Source organism: Leopardus geoffroyi, chromosome A2 (assembly GCF_018350155.1).
Source record: "Leopardus geoffroyi isolate Oge1 chromosome A2, O.geoffroyi_Oge1_pat1.0, whole genome shotgun sequence".
NCBI lineage: Eukaryota > Metazoa > Chordata > Mammalia > Carnivora > Felidae > Leopardus > Leopardus geoffroyi.
Genome location: NC_059331.1, coordinates 158690862 through 158710385, shown reverse-complemented (window position 1 = coordinate 158710385; position 19524 = coordinate 158690862). Strand labels below are relative to the sequence as shown.

Here is a 19524-nt window from a genome sequence, read left to right as displayed (position 1 = left end):
CGAGATAAATCCCCTCTAGCACCAGGGGACGGGGAGGTACAAGCATCTCATACACAACTCCTCTTATACTTTCACACTTGCAGGCGACACCACGGCATTTAGGAGAGCCCCCTGCAAGGTCCCCGACTCAGCTTCAGAGGGGGACATTCTGTCTCCCTAGTGTCTTGACTGTATACATACCCTTGAAAAGCTGGTCCAGAACGAAGGGGTCAGTGCTGTGCCCCAAGGTGGACGAAGGTGGAAGCAACTCGTGGAGAATCGTCTCCCGACAGAAAACCCATCCGGGCGCGGCCGCCTTCTGCTCCGTGTCTGCTGTGGAGCTCGCTCGCTCTCTTCTGTTTTATTGGAAGGTGATCCCCTCTAGTTTACGTCTTTTTGCTTTCCAAAGTTTTAACTCGCTGATGTTCTCCTTTAAATTTATATGCTTCAGTATTGTTACGTCCAAGTGATCCTGAGGAAGGAGCCGGCCAGTTCTGTGTGCTCCGTCGGCTTGATGGTGTTCAGGTTTTCCTTCCCTTTTGCCCTGAGGAACCCCTTGTCCTCGGGGTTTCCTTTTTACTCACTGGGCCTTCTGGACTTCTCTAACGCCTTTGAACGTCTCTTACCATAATTCTCCTTACTCAGTAAGGTTTTATGCTGGTATTTGTTCAAATAGGACAGGGCGTCCGTTGTGCGGCAGTCACCCTCGAGGTGCGGCCTTGCGGTTCTTCGTACTCTGCTGGACGTTGTGCTGCTGCCCTTCGTCATTTAACCCTCACGCTAGCCTGGTGGGGGTGGCGTATCCCTCCCACCTTGAGCCCTGACATCCCTGCTGGGTCACCTTCTTCACCTCTGTCTTCAAAGAACAAAACGGTCTTACTCGTTCTAATATCTTCACCAAAAATAACGGGCACTGTAGCTGTTCAGTATTAAATGCCAACTACTTAATGGAATTCGGGCAGAAAGAATGAATGAAATGTAAATGCAAACCAGGTCTCACAGTTGACTGGAAAATTCTGAACATGATACTCACATAATTGAGTATTTACAGGCTTTCAAAAAAGGCATTAGAACCAGATTCTAAGGAAAAAAAACCCACATCTTCATTTTTGCTTAAGGAATTACATTTCATGTTTTTGGTGATATTTTCCTCAAGAGGAAAACATTGAATTGTGTTTTGTCTTAGTTTTATTATGTGTATTGTTAATAGATTTCCTTATGCCTCTTTTCTCTTGTAATTATTCTTTGCAATTTTTATTTTAGGAGGTTTCCTTACTACATCTTTCACATGTATAATGAAGTCTTTTTCAGTGACTATTATTGTTTTTTACTGCTCCTGTTGAATTTAATTACTTACAATTTGTCCCTGCCCACCCCTCTCTCCCTCCTTGCTCCCTCCCTTCCTTCCATTGTTATCCCCATAGTATCTTCGTAGTATCTCTGAAGATAGTCTTCAAGGAGATGCTCCTTTGATCTCTGCTTATTGTCTTGAGGTGGTGATTCTGAGATTCCTTGCTCTTTTTCCTTGATACTCTTACTTATCCTCCGGTATCTCTTAATTTTTCATTGAGCAGTAAAAGATTTCCTTCATTGGTTTAGGCCAGTCTGGATTTCCTTTATGGTTGTATAGTCTTCTCCGTATGGATTCTTCCCTGAAGGAAGTCTTCTGAAATGCAGGCCTCATGATTAGAAATTAATACATTTTAAAGGGCACATGAATTTTCATAGCTAACAATGGGGTGTTTGAGCCCCGGATAGGCTTCAAGTACATGGAATTTTCCCCTTTTCTCTAATCCTTTCAAATAGCGAAGTTTTAAATTTGAATGAATCATCTTGCAATTCAGATAGAATTTTTAATTGCAGACATTGAGAGACGGATAGCAGTTATTTAATTCTTTAGATTAATACTTCTTTTGGTGAAAATTTTCAGTATAATCTTGGCCCTGAGTCCACACATGCTAATCTTAGGTTTATTCTTACACTTTTACTTTATTTTTCTCACATAACCTTATGTTGGTCATCTGTCTTCTGCCAGATTCTGGTATATTTGAGAACAGATACAGTGTTTCTATCTGTAGTACCTTTATGTCAAACTCATAAAAATGCCAAGCACAAGAAAATATGGTTATATAAACAGATATATGGGAAAATTGAGGCCAAGAAACTGACTTTTAAAAAGCTACAGATACATATTGAGTTTATTTATTGAGTGCTACGGGTAGAGTTGTCTTCTAGACATTAGGGAGCCCGTGTTCAGCTAAGTATGGTAAAATGGAACACAAGTTCAATATTACCTCTTGGTCTACTTTACGTTGCTCAGCCAAAAATTAATGAGAAAGTGTATAAGAATTATAATAGGTGAATCCATTATATTATTTGGGGCCAGACTCCATTCATTTGTCCTCATGAGACTTTCCTATTTGGTAGCAAAGATAAAGATTAGGTCTATGGTTTCTTTTATGTTGCTCTTTGGTTCCTAATATAGATGTTTGTCATTTCCCATTTTCTTTGTCCCCCTGGTCTGCCCCATGGTGCTGCAAAATAACATGTTTAACTGGGGATGGGCCTTCACATAGTTTCTTTCTGTTCTGTTTAGTCTGTTTGCCATTTACTGTTTGTCACATGAGCTTCCATTACACATAGTTTTATCAAGATCTTTTGTAGGTATTCCCCACCTTTTTCAGGATAAAATCTGACCACCGACCTTAGTGTTTTCTTGTGCGTGATCTTTGGTGTCCTACTCTTTTTGTTTCTCCCTCTGTACAAAGCTGTGCAGAAAAATAAGGAAGTTGTCCCATGTATAAACATATCACTATTTTAGGATTTCTTATTTTTACTCTCTTCCTCCTCTCTGATCGGTGTTAAAAGAAACATTCAGACTATTAAAAAAAAAAAATGATTCCGTGACACTCATTAAAGCACAGTTAGGTTTGATTCCAGGGATGGGCCATGGCACTTGGCACAGGGATCACCCACTGGGTCTCATGCTGGGAGATTCGATGCAGCTCTCAACACAACAAGGGCTAGTGGGAATTTGTAGCCATGGAGCAGGGGTAGGGATCATTAGATGGGGTATTAGCAAGAGGAAGCATCAGGGGTAGGAAGATTCTGGCTAAAATGATGTGACAGGATTCTTGCTGAAGGCAGGGTAAGATCATCTGGGGGATGCTGGAGCATAAGGGACCTGACCTGATCTGGAGGGTGATCAGGTACTGAGGGTGTGGGATAGGGGTGACAGTTCTGTTTACACCGACTTAGCAGGGTTCTTGGTAAAATTGGATGGTGTGAAATGAACATGGAAGTCCAAAGGTCAGGTGTAGTTGAAAAAGAGTTCAGGATAGCCTGAGTAGAGTTTGGTTAGAAAGAAAATTTTTATCTTAGGCTGTGTACCATTTTTATCTGGAGACCATTTGTATTTTCGTACTTACAATTTAAAGTTGTTACAGCTCTACTCCATTTTGATGCCATATACACACCATATACATATACATACATACACATATATACATGTATACATATAATTTACATTTGAAGAAAACCAGGTTGACTTGAAGCTTTATGTTAGCTGTGTTCTGTTAACTGCTGGTTTTAGATCCAATATGCATTAGGATTAATTTGCCATGTATATGGAATAGTATATAAATTAATGTGAAAAATCAACAACCATGACAATTACAGTTACCTACAGTGAGTATCTGCTCAGTACTCTATGCAAGTTACATTATTTTGTTTTTCTTGTAAACCTTCAAGCATTTGTAGGAGCCTCCAAACACTAAGTCACATCTTTTGTGTGATATAATCCTTGCCTCCCATGCATACTTTCTATTTTGCTTATTATTATTATTTTTTAATTTAAACATGCAGCCTCAAGGCATCTGGGTGGCTCAGTCGGTTCAGCGTCTGACTTCGGCTTAGGTCATGATCTAGCGGTTCATGAGTTCGAGCCCTGTTTTGGGCTCTGTGCTGACGGTTTAGAGCCTGGAGCCTGCTTCAGGTTCTGTGTGTGTGTGTGTGTGTGTGTCCCTCTCTGCCCCTCCCCCGCTGGTACTCTGTCTCTCTCACAATAAATAAACAAACAAACAAACATTAAACATGCGGTGTTTCGTGTTAACACGCCCAGAGGTTTAGAAATGATCCATTTTTCCAGTTTATCCATTGTTTGGTTTAAAAAAAAAAAGTTTTAATACACCTTTGTGTTGAAAATTTTACTTCATATATTATTTTAGATATATTTTTTAAAGAAATCCACTACATACAGAATTTAAAAACAAACCATTAATTGTTCTATGTATTTTTAGTTGATATTTTTTGGACTGCTACATTCTATTTGATTTTGTGTTAAGGCTCTTTGGACAAAGCATAAGATTCCTCTGTTCTTTTTTTTTTTTTAATTTTTTTAATGTTTTATTTATTTTTGAGACAGAGAGAGACAGAGCATGAGCAGGGGAGGGGCAGAGACAGAGGGAGACACAGAATCCGAAGCAGGCTCCAGGCTCTGAGCTGTGAGCACAGAGCCCGATGCAGGGCTCCAACTCATGAGCCGTGCGATCATGACCCGAGCCAAAGTCGAAGTCGGATGCTCAGCCGACTGAGCCATCCAGGTGCCCCAAGATTCCTCTTTTCTTGAGAAACTTTCACTCTTGCACACTCTCTAGCTGTTGCTCTGTTTTTCCATGGATTAAGAGAGTTATGTTTCTGTCACTTCTTAACCTTCATAAAATTGGAATGGCACCTTGCAGTCACTGTCAGCAAATGACAGTCATGACCTAGTTGTATGAAAAATCATTCTTGGAAGCATTCTGATAAGCTCTGACTTAGATTTGACAAAATAAATATTACTTAGTCAATACGTTCATTGTATATAATTTGGGAAAAATTAATGTTTTGTTAAATTAAGTAATCTCCATGCCCAACATGGGGCTTGAACTCCCTCCCTGTTATTGAGAGTTACGTGCTCTACCAACTGAGACTGCCAGGCACGCCTGGGAAACAATTTTAAAAGGCTGATAGAAGGAAAAATAATAGTTTGAAAAAGAGACTTCACTTACATTAATAATCAGGGAAATTTAAAACATTCAAACAGCAGGACTTTTAATGCTGAAACATCCATCAAAATTGCCCTTCATCCTAGAGACTCCTTTAGTTTTCTTAGCCCTTCTCTGCTTCTTTGAAGGTTTTAGAAGCAGCCTGTTAATTCGGCTGGAAACTCCATGGTTGTTGACAGATTATGGAGAATCTTCCACTTAGCCTTTCATGAGGTGTTTTTCTCCCTATTTTGAACTCTAAGTCTCAGACCTCTTGGGATTTGCATGAAGTGTTGTCCTAAGTAGGAAATTAACACAGATATGGAAGGAGAAGCTTGGAGGTTAACCACTGAGGCTTTGGTGGGAAAATGTGGCCTTGTGCTGCCATTTGGCAAATTAATTTCTGTTTTAGGTGTTAGTTTTTCCTTTGGCAAAATGGGAAAAGTAACAGGATTCCCCCCTATTTTGTAGGGATTAAGTAGTGCGTATGCAATACTTTGGTTTCCAACTTGTGTTTTCTTTTTTATACTGTATTTAATGAATACTTACGAAGCGTCTCCTCTATGCCAGGCACTGTGGATACAGCAGTGCATTCTAAGAAATTCATGCCCTCTTTGAGCTTCTCTTTGCTAGTTGGGGAGACTCTCAGTACTTGATACCTCGTTAGCATTCAGTAAATGTTACCTTATTGTATGGGAAGTTAGTGTATACCAGTCTGTGTAAAAGTATAATAAAAGAGTAGCATCTTATTATTCTTTTGAGCCTGACAGTACTTGGAGATGAGAGCTCTAATCGCCTCCTCATACAGCCCTACTCTGTGGCTCCTGCCGTATCAGTGCTCAAAGGGAGGAGCTGCGAAGAGTTCCAGATGACAGCTTGCTGTGTTGGCACTTACTATTCAGATGCTGACGGGATATATTCTTGGGCTTTTATACTTGGGAGCAGATTGAACCTGTCTGCTTTAGATTTCATTCATAATCTTAATCACATTCCTTGTGGCTTTTTCGAGCAGTCTGTAATTTTAGAAGCCCTACCTGCTGAATCATAATGGTGAAGAACATGAGTTGATTAGCCAAAATAATGTTAAGAGCTATTTCATTTTAATTTGAGCACGTCAGGTCTAAAGAAGACATTCACGGTCTTACAGCTAGCTGGAACACCTTGACATTGCTGTCAGCAATAAGGCCAATAATAGCCATATCAGAATGGAGATTTTTTAAAATATCAATTATTTGCATCTTCAGAATCTTCAGCTGAAATTAATGGTGAGGAGAAGGTGGTGATCATTACTTGAAATGGTCTGAAATATATTTTACTATGTGGCTACCACCTCTGTCTCTAGGTTTCTCTCCTCCCATTACCCCTGTTAAAAGATAAACTGGGACACATAAACATTTTCAAGAGTTTATTGGAGCAAATATCTGTCTGACTTGGGCAGCCCCAAACTGAAGCAGTTAGGAGTGGTCAACTGCCAGGAGCCCCAGGCAGAACTTAGAGACAGCTGTCCTGGCAGCAAGGCAAAGAAATTATTTGATTAGCTGTAGCTTAATCTATATTATATATTACATTTCTGTCAGTGCAGAGCTTGATGCAGGGCTCCTACTCACAAAACATGAGGTTGTGACCTGAGCCAAAATCAAGAGTTGGGCCCTTAAGCGGGTGTGCCACCCAGGCACCCCAAATTTCATTTTCTAAGATGCCAGTGCATTTACAGCAGACTGGCTCAGCTTCCCATTTCCTCACATAGGCTCCCAGGGCATTAGGGGCACCCCAGTCTGATGGCCTCCTTAAACCCCTCCTTTTCCCACTCATAGTGTTGCCAGTTAGTGTGTGTGTTTGACCCTTTTTTTGCAAATGATATTGTATCTGAGTACCATACTTCCACCTGGAGGACTCACTATTGCTGGTCGGTCCTTCATGAGTGCCCCAGTAAGATTTCTGTGACCCTCTCCCCCCATCTCCCCCTGGGGGGTTAGGTTTCCCTTGACATGGAATCTCATTGTACTTGGCACATTGGCTTTGTTTCATTTGTTGTTCTTCATGTCGTCTGTTTTGAGACTTAATTTCTTCGTTGGCTGTAAAACATTAGTAATCATCTTAATATCATCAGCCCCTTATGGCATCACAGGGAAATCATGACTTTTAACTATAAAGAGTAGTTTCTGTTAGAAAAGCAGAGAACGTTACGATCATTGCTGGTTAATCATACTTGTTTTATTCTGGCACCTTAATTCCACAACCTTTAATTGATTTATTTATAGTCCGTATCTCACATAAATACTCGTGATGTTAGTGTAAAGTAATAGCAAGAGTCGCTTAAATATTGGCTTTAATTGCATTGATGATGTCCTTTAGGGGGCTTTTATGAGGAGAAGGAAGTGGGGCCAGTTGTGTGAAATAAGAGGGAAAAAAGTTTTCTGTCGGTGTTTTGACAAACCAAGCCACTGGGGTTATACGTGGAGTGACTGCTGACTTCATCTTCAGAAAGTCCATAACTGCCAGTCTTGCGACCATGTGTGTGTGCTGCTGACTTCTCAGACAGTTGCCATTTTGCCCCCGTCCACGGGTTTTGGCCCGGTTCAAACAAAGGTGGGTGAGGGAGTTTCTCTCCAGTGGCCACTCCAGCTCCATCTGAGAATGGCTCCGGTCGTGTCAGTTTTTCCCAGAGGACTAGACACGGGATCTGGGAACCCACCAGGTCATATCATCTGCTTTCGTAATGCTAAACGTAACCTACAAGTAAAGTAAGAGAGTTATAAGTAGATAATTGGTTAGCCGTGTAGGTTCATGAAAGTTACGAACAAGTATCTCATCATGTCTGACAAACTTTGTGTCCTAGGACGTTTAACGGCAGGTAGCACCAGCTGCCCTGTGGGGATGTGGAACAACCAGTAACTGGGTGCATATTGGGAAATGAGTTGACTTGCTTCAAAATCTCACATGATTGCTGGGTACAAAGGTTAGTTAGTAAGAGCATGAGCGCTGGTTGTGTTTCCCTTGACTCAGCTAATGTGGCGTGTTCTTCATGTGTTAGGTGCAGAGAAGGGGACCCTGGAGATGGTTTGGTTTATTCTCAGGGTTTGCCAGCTTTTTACGTGTTGTACTTTTACTGCTCGCTGATCATTTTGTAATAATGTCGCGGTCCTAGAGGACACCCTGGATGGCACGAACTACCCTACTTGTAGTTAAACGTCTAGTGGAATGAGTAGTGGACTCAGAAATCTATAGCGTCACCTTGACTTCTGGCAACAGTGTTTAAATCTTTATCTTGCTGGACCTTGTTCTTTTGATATTGGCTTCTTTTCCGTGAAAATGATATTCAGCCCGTTCTCTTCATGGACTCAGATTGTCATTTTACACTGTGAAACCAGCAGTTTGCTGAATTGTAAAGACTGTTTAAAAAAAAAAAAAGTGTATAAAATATCATGGAGCTGAAGAGTGAGAGGAACAGAATATTCATCCGTCTCCCCACTCGCGCCCTCCACACATTTTCAGGAACAAAGCAATGAAACTTCCGGCTTTTTCCCACGTTGAGAACATTCTCTTTGTAATGATAGCAATTGATGTGAAAACCTTACCACAAATCCATTTAATTACTTTAAAATAAAAAAAAAAAAAACCATTAAAAGTGTAAATGAGAAGTTCAGAAACACAGGTTTTAAACCCCAAGTTAACTTCTGTTTGTGGCCTTAATTCCCACCACTGTTCCCCTTTCTTACCTAGCTCTAGCCAGATTCGCTTTGTCCATCTTTCTCTGAACGTTGCAGGGAAGCAGTGGCCTCGATGCCTCTGCACGAGGGGTTCCTTTCCCTACAGGGAGCCTTGGGCCCCATCTGTCTCACTTCCTACTTATTTATCACCTCCTTAGAGTCTAGATGTTGCAAGTGACCTAACCTCTCCTTTTTTACTTCCCTGACTTGTTTTTCTCCTTAGCATTTATCATTGTACAACATCCTGTGTATTTTATTTATTTTGTATATTTTCTGTCTTCTTGCAAGGAATGTGAACTTCGTGAGGCAGGAATTTCATTGCCGTAACCCTTATTCCTAGAACAGTCCTGGGAGTGTAGAAAGTGTTGAGTAATACTTGGTGAATGAATAAAACTGTACTGGCATTTGTGGTTACTTTTCTTGTCTGCGACAGGTGGAATCATGAAGTGTTGTGTGTATGATAAATTGTTTCCATATAGATCTCAAATAGTTCTTTAAAATTTAAATCAGTGATTAGATAAAACTGAAAGATTCCAGATGTATTATAAAAATTAGGCCCTGGGATTCGCTGTTACAACTGAATGTAGTCAGTAGAGATTTTTCTGGCAAGTAAAACAAAACAAAAACTAGTTTGATTGTATTTTTTTTCTCCTTTGGTGCAAATCATATTCTCTTTATTGGAATATTTCATTCTGTGTCTAGGGATGATAGAGGAATTATTAGACACCTGATGTATTAAAATATCTTCCAGGTCAAATATAGATGTTCCAAATTTTTTCTATTAGAATTTTAAAATTAAAATGATTGAATTTTATTTATTTGCAGTCAAGACCTAGGGAACTGTGTTTTTTCTCTTTTAGAAGGGTTTTAATTCATGCTGAGACTCAGATACAACAATATGAAGTAGTTGGTTACAGTTTTACTGAGTTTATACAAGGTAGAATTAACATACTTTGTCTTTTAAGGTTACCAGAAATCTAGGGATTCAAGTATCCTTTTTCAAGAGCATTGATTGCAAGAGAGAGTCTCCAGATGCTTATTAAGTACTCAAGAAATGTGCAAGCCACTTATTAGGTTGTAAATGGCCATGGCCATGGCCATTTGCTCTGTGGAAATTGGCAAGTGCTTAAAATCAGGGCTTCATGCATCCTTCAGCTATTTGGGCTAGTTGTTCGTGGTGCGAATTTGCTAATGTTTGTCAACTGACAGTGTCATGGTATTCCTTTAGATTTGGATAGGCTTTTTAAAAAAAAAATTTTTTTTAACATTTATTTTTGAGACAGAGAGAGACAGAACATGAATGGGGGAGGGGCAGAGAGAGAGGGAGACACAGAATCCAAAGCAGGCTCCAGGCTCAGAGCTGTCAGCACAGAGTCCAACACGGGGCTCGAACTCACAGACCGTGAGATCATGACCTGAGCTGAAGTCGGACACTTAACCGACTGAGCCACCCAGGCGCCCCTGGATAGGCTTTTTTTAAAGTCCTGGAAGGAGGAAAAGTTATAACCAGGTTCATGGATGTGTGCCCAGGATATTAAAACCATTCTTTTTATGTGTCCTGGCAGGGGAAAGCCGGGGAAAGGTACATTTCCTCCCTTTGGCCCACATCATTTCCAGATGTGTGTGTGGGCGGAGCGGTGGTGGGGTGTAGTTCCCACGGAACCTTCTTGGCATTGGCAACTTGACCGTAAATGTTACTGATTATTAACCAGCCTGTAGATTTACAGGAAGAGGTTTAAGCATCAATGTCTTATTTTTATAATGAATGCTGAAGAAAGAAATAGAATTCAGTGTGTAGCTGCTTTAGAACTTGGCCATATGGTTCATTAAGTGAGGGACCTCTATATTGAGCCTCTCGTGGTTTGTTCTTTACTTTAAAAAAAAAAAAAGTTCTAAGATTGGATTTCTGTTCATACAGGTTATGATGTTGTTAGAAGCAATTTTATAAGACAAAGTCTTAGAGACTAATTGGAAAGTTAGAACACTCTAAAATTATGATGGTTAAGTTTGTGAGCCTCTGTACGTGTGTTGAGTTTTGGGGGTAACTATTTAGTGATACAGGAAAACAACACAATGCATGGTTTTTAAAGTTCATGTTACAGAACTGTTATTTCAAGACTTCTTCGTGCTGTGCCAGGAGCTATACTCAATTTCGAAGGTAAAAGGAAGGAGTACGTTATTTTTTTCTACATGCCTTGACTATACACTTTGTTGAAAGAGAAGTATATAACTATTAGTGGAAAGTATTAAATACCATGATATACAGGTGAGAATAATAAAGGGGTAAAAGAGAGAGAGGTAGAGAAAAGGAGTATAAAATATTTGCTCTAGGTTTTGAAGGATAAGCAGGTCTTTTCCAGGGCGGACAACTATGTTTGCTGAGTATTGATTTATTTTGTTCAGACACCATCCTAAGCTCTTTCTACATGTTTTTTCATTGAACCTCCTGTTACTATAGTCCACACTTTGTGGACTCAGACATGTTAAATAAATGTCTCAAATATCTCCAAAGTCCTACAGCTAATGACAAAACTGGGATTTGAACTAGGTCTGTGTGATCCCAAAGCTGATGTTGTTAAGCACTGAGTTATTCTGAGTAGTCTTCTGAGTAGAAGGAAAACCACAAAGATAGAGGGATAAGGAAGGTGACTGACCACAGGACAGTGAACCAGTCTCAGTCTAGACCCTTCCTGTAGACTGGAGCGTAGGAGGAGTTGAGAAGGTTGGAAACCTGACCAAATTGCCACGGCTGCTGACCAAACAGGATATGCGTTTCAGTCACTGATAAACTTGATCAGTGATATTGGGCACCTACTGTATGCTGGGCATTTTGCCTCATGTGGGAGGTTCAGAGATGAGCACCTGAGCCTGGGAATAGTAATGATCCCGGTATTTTCAGTTTTGATCTCTTGCCGTGCACATCGGCCTGGAAGGATTTTTCTTCACTCCATCTTGAGAGAAATTTCTTAGTTTTTGTATTAAATTTACAGTTTCATAACTATATGTAAGTTTATATACACGTCGCGTGAGTGTGTAATAGAATTTTACTGTGTGGTGTGAGGCAGAAAGTTTATGCCATCTGTATCTTCAGTTTTCATCGAAGTAGGAGGCCTCTGCTCCCTGTTGAACAACTAGGCTGCTCTCATTTCAGTGCCGCAACTATCGACTTAAAAAATGCATTGTGCAGGCTGTTAAAATCCTTTATAAAGTTAGGTAGGCAAATACTAAATGAGTTTATGAATAAATGAACCAAAATGCTTTCTTTTAACTAGCATGTGACTGGTGGTGTTTCCTACCCGTCCCCCCCCCCCCCCCCAGCTGCCACCTCCGCCCTTGTCAGCTTCTCCTTTTCTGAGAGAACAGAACTAACATTTTGAGGTCTACCCCCAGCCTGTTTTCAGTTTCTAATCTGATTCTGTGTGCTATTTTTGCTCATAAATTCTCCCTCCTCACCTCCTTCTTAAAGAGCTTTTAAATGGAGTACAGAGTTGATTTCAGCATTTATATGATATAAAGGCAAATACAGAGAAAGTTAATGATTTCTTGCTCCCCTTTTGATTCTCATTCTCCTAAGGTAATTGGTTTTTAGCTTGTTACACCTTCTTCTGTGTTCATTTCTGGTAAATGTCAACCTTAAAAATAAAATAGCCAGTTACTTTACTAGCAAAATGAGTTTATCAGGGAATGGCAAAGGAAGTGCACCTGGGGACAAGCAAACTATGGTGAACCACGGGCAGGTCCGAAGAGACCCAGGCAAGGTCAGCTTTGACTAGTTTTAGGGAAGAAATTGGGGAGGGTTGTTTTGCAGAGTTTCACTGGAGAAGGACCGGAGTTCCAAGTTGTGGTGGTTTCCTCACTGGCTGCAGGAGGTGATTGCTGCTTTGTTGCTGGGGCAGGGAGGGAACTTCCCTTCCTTTTCTTAAAGGCAGCAAATACAATTCCTATGTGAAAAGCACACTCCCTGTCAAAATAATTCCTTTGTGCTGGTGATGCAGGCTGCAAGTGCTGTGTGGATGTGAGAGCGGCCTGTTAAGGGTTCCCTACTCCGTTTTCAATGAGGTTTCCTGCCCTCATTTCAGGGAACTATTGAAGGGAAAAGTTCTTTGTGGGAGCAGTATGAAAATACTGACAGAATTGGGAATGGGGACTTGGGTACATTCTGAAATATAACACCGATTTACACAAACCTTACCCTAACCTTTGAAGAACAAGTATTTCCTGAATTTTCTACAATGTGTTACAGTGCATGGTGGGGGAACCCTACATTCTGCTCTATAAAATAGAGTGAGTTGGGGCGCCTGGGTGGCTGGGTCGGTTAAATGTGCCACTTTGGCTCCAGTCGTGATGTCAGTTCGTGGGTTTGAGCCCCGTGTCGGGCTCTGTGCTGACAGCTCAGAGCCTGGAGCCTGTTTCAGATTGTGTGTCTCCCTCTCTCTCTCCTCCTCCCCCACTCGCACTCTGTCTGTCTCTCTCTCAAAAATAAATACATGTTAAAAAAAATTAAAAAAATAGAGTGAGTTGTATCTTTATTGGCTGTCCCGAGAATCTGGTTGTAAGTCACTTTCCCTAGCTTCTTAAAAAACACTTAAAAACACTGTTTAAATAGAGTAAATTACTTGGTAATTTGGGGAGGAGAGATTGCTAGATAGTGTTCGACAAATTCTCTGCTTTTAACTTTCACTCTGAAACTCAATGTACCGTGTTAATAATTCTTTGTTCTACTCCAGTGTGGTGTTTAATGATTGTTGGCCAACACCTTTGGGGTTGGGCAAGTTGGCTGGCATGTTAAACTCTTCTCTTTGACCTTCTTTTTAATCCCATAAGCACAGGGTGCCAAATTCGTAAGATAGAACAGATTAACGTAAAATTAATGCTCCCTTCTATTTTTGTGTTCTAACATTTTTCCTCTTGGCATTTGTAAAAATAAACGTATATATTTCCTTGATAAAATGCGGACACATACTCATTCATTTGCAACCTTGCTTTTGCACTTACTGTTATCTTGGAGACTGCTTGGTATGTTGGACGTAGCATAAGCCGATGCTAATGCATTGTTTCCTTTCTTTTCTATTAAAAACCAAACCAGACCTTTGGATAGCCTTGCTTCACATTCTGTTTTGTGTATATATCATTCCTATGAAAAACAAAATCGAATCACCCAGAAGTTGAAAAACCTGACCTGTTCTGTTCCCCTGGACCTGGATCTGAGTAAGGGCCACTGAAGTGTTAGGTGTTAGCATATGAAAGTGTTTACCAGTGTCCTAGGGCAGATCTTTTGTTGAGAAGCTGGGGCCTACTCCTAGAAGTTGCTCTTAAATTCTCTAAAAGCCCATAGTACCCATGAGCTAAAAGTGTTTATTTACCTTGAGTTTAGTAAGGTTTCTTCCATTGTGGGTTTGCCTTTTCCTGTAGTGGACCGTATGTAGATAATCAGAATTACTTCATGGTACGTGGTTCTTTGGAATTAAAATCTGTGTACTTTTTACTTTTTTTTAAGGGTGAACAAAAAAGTTCTTTTTTTAAAAAAAATTCAATGTTTATTTTATTTTTGAGAGAGAGACAGAGTGTGAGCAGGGAGGGGCAGAGAGAGAGGGAGACACAGAAGCTGAAACAGGCTCCAGGCTCTGAGCTGTCAGCATAGAGCCCAACGTGGGGCTAAAACCCACGAACTGTGAGAACATGACTTGAGCCGAAGTCAGATGCTCAAATGACTGAACCACCCAGGCGTCTGGAACAAAAAGACTTCTATTTTATTCAGAAGTACTTTGATCAATCACATGATCGTGTACTATGTAACCAGTATCAATTTGAGAAGGACATTGACTTAGTGCCTAGCAAACCCTGGAACTCCAAATAAATGTCATTTGTTTTCTCCTTACCAACTAGAGGTCTCAGAGAGTGTCAGAGTGTGGTTTGAATATATCCCAATGTAGCTTAATTTGGACTTAATTTTGATTATAAATATCTGTATTCCTTTTGAGTCAAAATCCTGTGTAAGGAAATTTAAGAAGTTCTTTATATTGTCGTTATGTATAATATTGCTGTATATGAAGATCTCCCTATTCCCCCCCCCCAAGTAGTTCTCATGATATCTAATCAAGCCCAAATGTAAGATCTAGAGAAGGTATTAAAAACGGGAGTGCTTATTGGCATGATGAACCTCTTTGGCCCTCACTGTGGGTCAGTTAGAGGGGTGCTGTGCTTTTTGAGGTGATCAGGAATAGTTGAGGTTGTAGGAGTAGCCTAGGGATAGGCCTTCTGTGTTAGAAGCATGTGCCAAACTTAAATGGATTTTGCCTTCAGAAAATGTTATGGATTGACTTTTCAAGTGTGAGTACTATTGTGGACCTAGCTGTCAACATGTCAAAACCAATGTGAGGGACTATAATTTTTTAGTACTTCATGATGAACCCTTAAGGTTATGACACTACGTCTACAGTTTGCTAGGCAGTGATTGATTTATTGATTGACAGGAAACACAGTTTATTGTCGCCCAGGTCAGCAGGGCAAAGGACAGTTGATGGAGCAGCTTTGAATTCTGTCAGCAGCTCAAGAGATGTCAGCGTTCCAACATGAAGAACTCCGTTTCCTTCATTTGGGTTATGGTGAGGATGTTTTCTGGGAACAGGTAGATGGTTAACCTTTACAAGGGTCGAAAAAGAAAAATTCCTTCATATGACTTTTTCTTCTGTCCAGAAAGACTTAAAACGTTGCTAGACTTAACTTCCTTTTCCTATTCCCCTCTGCTTACACAGTAGAAACTTGCCAGGTGTAAAATACATTTCTGGCATAGTGGCTTCTTGTGAGAATTTATCAGAAGCATTTGTTTTTTAGTGGCATAGTTTTTATAATGTTAGGATAATCAAACATGGACAGACCCATTATGGTTGCATTGTGGGAAGTAGGTAATGCTCTTCATAGGAATCGATTTAAACCTTTCAGACTCTTAAATACACTTTTAACCTAAAGATTAAATGTTAATAAGATTTTTCAGGCTCTGTGGCATAATACATGGATTTCTTTATTCCCTAAATAGGTACTAAATATAAATATCCATTTAACTCAAAAAGTCTTAATTTATTCTCATAAAAAACTATTTCCAAACTCTTTAATTATTTAGTTGTACTTCTGCAGAGCATCTTCAGTTTTTTTTTTTAGATTTTTCTTAATGTATAATGATTAAGACACCGTTTATTCAACATAGTATTGGAAGTCCTAGCCAGAGTAATTAGGCAAGAAAAATAAATAAAAGATACCCAAGTTGAAAAGGCAGCTGTCAAAGTATTACAGTTTTCAAATGACAAATTATATATATAATATATATAATATATATATGTATATATATAAATTCTAAAGACTGCATCAAAAAAACTGTTAAAAATAATAAAAGGATTCAGTAGAGTTGTAGGATATAAAATCAATACACAAAAATCTGTTTTTTTTACATGAATAATGAACTATCAGAGAAATTAAGAAAACAACCCCATTTACAATCCTATCAAGAAGAATAAAATGCCTAGGAATAAATTTCACCAAGGAGGTTAAAGAGTGCACTGAAAACGATAATACTGTAATGAAAGTGGTGAAGATACAAATAAATGAGAAGATATTCCATGTTCATAGATTGGGAGAACTGATATTATTAAAATGCCTATACTACCCAAAGGAACATACAGATTTAATGCAATCCCTATCAAAATTCCAATGGCACTTTTCACAGAAAAACAACAAACAATCCTAAAACTTGTATGGAACCATGAAAGACTCTGAATAGTCAAAGTGATCTTCAGGAAAAACAACAACAAAGCTTGAGCTATCACATTCCCTGATTTCAAAATACATAGATGAGAAAGCTATAGTAATCAAAACAGTATCCTATTAGACACAGACATTGTGTGTGTGTGTGTGTGTATGTATGTATGTCTATTTGTGTCTATTTGTATGCTAATAGGATACTGTTTTGATTACTATAGCTTTCTCATCTACGTATTTTGAAATCAGGGAATGTGATACCTCAAGCTTTTTTTTTTCTTCTCAAATATGTACACACACACACACACACACATATACACATACATACATATATACATATATATATGATGAACTGATGACAGAGAAGCCATGAGTAGGGGCTTTTGGGTAGCTCAGTTGGTTACATGTCTGACTTTTGATTTTGGCTCATGGATTGTGACACTGAGCGCCACATCAGGCTGTGCACTGACAGTGTGGATCCTGCTTGGGATTCTTTCTCCTTCTCTCTACCCCTCCCCTGCTTGCACTCTCTCTCTCTCTCAAAATAAACTTAAAACAAAGAAAGCCTCCATGAGTATATAGTGCAGAAAGGACAGTCTCTTCAATAAATGGTGTTGGGGAAACTGAACAACCACATGCAAAATAATGAAACTGGACACTATTTTAACAACTTACACACAAAAAAAATTCCAAATGAATGAAAGACTTGAACATAAGACCTAAAACCATAAAATTCCTAGAAGAAAACAGGTGGTAAGCTCCTTGACATAGGTCTTAGAGATGATTTTTTGAATATGCTACCAAAAGCATCAGTTTGGACTATGTCTGTCTAAAAAGCTTCTGCATACAAAACTGAAAGGCACCCGCCAGAATAGGAGAAGATATTTGCAAACGACATTTCAGATAAAGGGTTAGTATCCAAAATCTATAAAGAACTTATCAAACTCAACACCCAAAAAACAAATAATCAGTTAAGAAATGGGCAAAAGACATGAATAGACACTTCTCCAAAGAAGACATCCAGATAGCCAACTGACACATGAAAAAATGCTCAACATCACTCATCATCAGGGAAATACAAATCAAAACCACAATGAGATACCTCCTTAATACCTGTCAGGATGGCTAACATCAATAACTCAGGCAACAACAGATGTTGGCAAGGGTGCAGAGAAAGAGAATCTCTTTTGCATTATTGATGGGAATGCAAGCTGGTGCAGCCACTCTGGAAAACAGTATGGAGGTTCCTCAGAAAATTAAAAAAAACTACCCTACGACCCAGAAATTGCACTACTAGGTATTTATCCAAGGGATAACAGGTGTGCTGTTTTGAAGGGACACATGCACCCCCATGTTTATAGCAGCACTATCAACAATAGCCAAAGTATGGAAAGAGCCCAAATGTACATCGATGGATGAATGGATAAAGATGTGGTGTATATATATACAATGGAGTATTACTCGGCAATCAGAAAGAATGAAATTTGCCATTTGCACTATGTGGATGGAACTGGAGGGTATTATGGTAGGTGAAATTAGAGAAAGACAAAAATCATATGACTTCACTCATATGAGGACTTCAAGAGACTAAACAGATGAATGTAAGGGAAGGGAAACAAAAATAACAAAAATAGGGAGGGGGACAAAGCATAAGAGACTCATAAATATGGAGAACAAACAGAGGATTACTGGAGAGGGTGTGGGAGGGGGGATGAGCTAAATGGGGTAAGGGGCATTAAGGAATCTCCTGAAATCGTTGCACTGTATGCTCACTAACTTGGATGTAAATTAAAAAAAGCTAAAAGATAAAAAGCTTCTGCACAGCAAAGTGATAGCATCACCAAGATGAAAAGGCAATGTGCTGAATGGGAGAAAACAATTACAAATCATATATTAAGGAGCTAATATCCAAAACATACAAAGAATTTGTACAACTCAACAGCCAAAAAAAAAAAATCCATTGAAAAAATAGGTGGAAGAACTGAATAGAACGTTCTGAAATATACGTGTATATATATATTTTGAGAGAGAATGTACGTGCACAAGCAGAGGAAGGGCAGAGAGACAGGGAGATAGAGAATCCCAAGCAAGCTCCATGCTGTCAGCACAGAATCTGATGTGGGGCTCAAACTCATGACATGTGAGATCATGACCTGAGCCAAAATCAAAAGTCATATGCTTAACTGACTGAGTCACCCATGTGCCCCCGAATAGACATTTTTATAAAAGAAGACATACAGGTGGCCGACAGGTACATGAAAAGATGCTCAACATTAATCATCAGGGAAATGGAAATCAGAAGTACCATGAGATGTCCCCTCATGCTTGTTAAAATGGCTATTATCAGAAAGACAATAAGTGTTGGTGAGGATGTGGATAAAAGGGAACCCTTGTGCACTTTTGGTGGCCATATAAATTGGTGCAGCCATCATGGAGAACAGTATGGTGGTTCCTCACAAATTAAGAATAGAACGACCATATGACCCAGCAATTCCATTTCTGGGTATGTATCCAAAAACAAAAACACTATTTCAGAAAAATGTAAACACTTTTCATGTTTATTACAGTATTATTTACAGTAACCCAAGTATCTATTGATGGGTGAATGGATAAAGAATTGTGGCATTCATATACATTGGAATATTATTCAGCCACAAAAAAGAAAGGAATCTTGCCATTTGTGACAACATGGATGGATCTTGAAGGCATTATGCTAACTGAAGTAAGAGAAAGACAAATACTGCATGACCTCTGTTATATGTGGAATCTAAAAAAACAAAATTAAGCTTGTAGGTACAGAGAACAGATTGGTAATTGCCAGAGGGGTGAGGGGTGGGAGAAAAGAGTGAACTGTTGGTTTGTTTTTAGTTTAAATATATTGAAATTAAGAAAACAAACATAAACATTTAAAAAGCACCATTTAGCAGTTTTAAGGCAAGATGATTGGTTTTATTGCTTACTTTTTCCAGTATCCTTCCTGGAGTATTTTGTATAACATTCATTTAAGAGTAGTACTCAGGACTCCAGGACCTAGAAGAGGCCATTGTGTTTTACAAGGG

The 19524-nt window shown here is 39.3% G+C and overlaps 1 protein-coding gene across 11 annotated transcripts in view; it reads left to right on the top strand.

The window, feature by feature from the left end:
- The window catches only part of TPK1 (thiamin pyrophosphokinase 1), a 359845-nt gene that overhangs the window by 43917 nt on the left and 296404 nt on the right, over positions 1-19524 (top strand). The window lies entirely within an intron of this gene.